The sequence below is a fragment of the Henckelia pumila genome, chromosome 1, assembly GCF_033568475.1.
Source record: "Henckelia pumila isolate YLH828 chromosome 1, ASM3356847v2, whole genome shotgun sequence".
Classification (NCBI taxonomy): Eukaryota; Viridiplantae; Streptophyta; class Magnoliopsida; order Lamiales; family Gesneriaceae; genus Henckelia; species Henckelia pumila.
The window spans coordinates 33,451,342-33,455,000 of NC_133120.1; positions in this window are offsets into that span (position 1 = coordinate 33,451,342).

Consider the following 3,659-nt stretch of genomic DNA (forward strand, 5'->3'; position numbering starts at 1 on the left):
ATAGTGCCTGCAAGAACCAATAGATTTTGGTTAGCGTACAGTATGGTCCTTTCATCTATATATCCCGATCGAATCAACAACCATTGGTAAATCGAGAGTCATTCGAGATTCGATAACTATGCAATTCATCTTGAAGATCAAATATTGACATCACATGTGCTACTAAGAAACCATTTCTTAAAGCACATCATGTACTCTGCCAGAGATTTGTCACACTAATATCTTCTCAGATCGCATAGGATATCCACGCTCGCAAGCATGTGGCGAATCCTTGACAAAAAAACATCGACTCCTATATGTATCGTAACTGCACCCAATCCCGACACCTTATGACCCCAATAGAGTCGGTAAATGAGTCAAAATACAATACTAGCATATAGAGTCTCAATGATGTTTCAAGTAGTAAGGACTAATGGTGTACAACCAAAACCGCGGACTTTATCCACTCGATAAGTGATAACCACTTGGAAAATCCAGAAGGGTAGTTCGATCATTCATCATATGAATATCCATTTGCATGCTTTGAACATCTCTGTGTTCCATACCAATGAAACGTGGTACTAGGCATCGCAAATGCTAGTCTCAATCTCGAGCGATCCTTATCCTTATTTGCGGACGGCTCAATCGACTAGGAACTGTTTAGAATATACACTGACTATAAGATGTGTTTCATGATAGTCATTCCAATGTACTACCACATCTTACATACACTATAGTATATTCAAGGTCTTTATCAAAACAACAATAGTATATCATAATATATCAATATGAAGGAAGATAAAGTAAATGCCATTATTAAAAAGTGTAATTATATTAAACAAAAGATTTTTTACACATAGAGTCATAACAGCCCTTAACCACAAGTTGGCTAATTGGGCACCCACTCTTTCATTACATACACATGTACACACACCTATACACATATCTACACATTTTAAAACCCAAAAATAAAAAGAAAAGGTCCCTTTCCCTCTCCCATAACCCTAGCCGCCCAACACCCACTACAAGAAAAACGGAAAACGACAACGCTTTTTCCGCGTTGTTATTGTCACGAAAAAGTGTTGTCGTAGCCAGTGTTGTGAAAGACCACGGTCAAAGACAACGCGGAAAAAGCGTTGTCTTTGCTCAAAACGACAACGCTTTTTCCGCGTTGTCTTTGACCGCGGTCTTTCACAACACTGGCTACAACAACGCTTTTTCGTAACAATAACAACGCGGAAAAAACGTTGTGATATTTGAAAAAGACAACGCTTTTTTCGCGTTGTCTTTTTTAGCAACGACAACGCTTAAACCACCTACGACAACGTTTAAAAAGCGTTGTCTTTTCTCAAATAAAAAAAAAAAAATTAATTCACAAATTTTCAATATTATAAATCACTTAATATTCAAAAATTTTGAAAATTAAACCTAATATACAATATTTCAATATTATAAATCATTCAAATATAACAAAAATCATTCAAATATAACAAATAATCGAATTCTTCATGTTCATCTCGGTCATGTGCACTATGCTTTCTGCCTCAAACCGGAGTCAGCGATCAGACCAACTCTCAAGAACGAGTGTCTTCGCTCAAAGAGCTCATTATCTAATATGATATATTTATCATCTGTGTTTTCAGGTGCATCCACGACAATCTGAAAAGGATCATAAACCAAATATAAAAAAGGAACGTAAGAATGTTGAGTGCAGAATTACCAGCAATCGAGACAAGAAATTTCAGGTTAAATAAAGCACCTGAAGGAGGAGATGTTTTTTCGGGCAGCAGGATTTAGTGACCGTTTCCTTCGCTGGATTTTCCATCACAGCATGGCATTTGGGATTAAAATAACACAGAAAATGGCATTAAAGGCTCTAGGGAAATTATCCTCTGTAAAATTAATTTTATGTAGAAATAATTTCATTTCTTTGTTCTCCAAATTAATCATGTGATTCAACACGCACTCAAGAATCATATTGGACATGCTGATGGTATGAATAATTAAATGAAACCAGGTAAAAACTTGTTGATGGATGATATGAAACAAAGTTAATAGATATCTCCTTAAGTATTTCTTGAGTTAAAAAACAGAAGAAAGGTCTTGGTATTGAAGACATTACTCACCTGCTACATAAATGGTATAGTGACATTGATTGCAAGTCCAATGATTTCCAGAGGTTATTGCTTCACGGCAGTTCACGCACGTGAACTACAACCGGACAACAAAAAAGTATTCCTTATATGGCAGGATAACATCCCCAAGCTGCAAAATTTGGGAAATACCATAAAATTAGAGGCAATGCTACTGTATATAAGTCACTTTGAAGGTGAAAATCTTGATATGCTAAAATCTTGAGGGGCCAAAGGTCTCTCACACCCGGCAATGCTACTGTATATAAGTCACTCTAAAGGTAAAAATCTTGATATGCTAAAATCTTGAGGGGCCAAAGGTCTCTCACACCCTCAGTTCTTTTTTCTCAACTAAAATATTTAACCCAAGGTTTGCAGATAACTATCACTCAACTAGCATGAATAATAAAACACATCAAAAGTCTTGGGATTTACCTCTCGGGCCTAGCAGAGGTTTCCTCCCTTCTTTTATAGCCTTCCTTATATCTGCCGATTTCCATGTTGCATACTTATGTTTCTGCTCAAGCTGTAGGAGAGGGGAAACAGAGAGAACAAGGGAAGAAAAGTGAAAAACATACAGTAGAAAAAATCTGCATGATAAAGTGTCTGAAACACAATGCTTGTCAATAACTTATATTGTAGATTCAGGAATGCAGTGGGAAACTTACATATTAGACAATGGCGATGAATCCAATTCATTCCTTTTGCCTCTAATTTTTAGTGATGTATAGCTTTGGCTACTCTCCTATTTCACGTCGATTCCACGTTGGTTTTTGAACTCGAGTCACCAATTGTTGATTTATAACATCTTCAAAGCACACATTCTGAGCTTAGCCATATAACAACATAAATCATAATCGCTCAAACTTCCTAGAAACTTTCTTTCCTGGTTTCATTACTGTTGAGAAAAGAAGCTACGAGGAAGATCGATAGACTATGTTTAACGAGAGCAAGAGAAACAAGGCAGCAACAATAAGCAAAAATATTCTAAAAATTGTTGAAAAATGGAAAAGGACCAGAATCCTTGTAAGCCAGATGACTATTCCGGAGTGACAAGTGCACTGGTTTCCCATCATTAGTAGTAATAGTTGTAAAAAAAGAACAAGAGATTTGATAGTACCTTTAGTTTATCAACCTACACAGTGAAAACGAGAACGTTAGAGATAAAATTTGCGAGAAGCAAAAAATTTTATCGATACTTGAAAACCAACACAAAAAGATTGAGGGGAGGAAGGAAACTACTGGACATGAGAATCTGCAAAGATGTTATTAAACTAGCAACAGATGTAAGTGCGGCCTTCTAACAGCTGAAGTAAAAAAAACCAACCAGGAAATATGGAGGAAACTCTAATACAAGGATAAAATGAAATACCGAAGGTGTTTCACCTGAGAAAGACTATAAAAACCATATGCTATACAGAAAGCATACCTGGTCAGGCTGAGAAACATAAGAAATGGCAACGAGCATATGTATTTAGAATGATGTCTAGCATATTTAATCATGGGAATGTCATTAATTAATTCTCTTCTTAGCCATGATCACCAAAT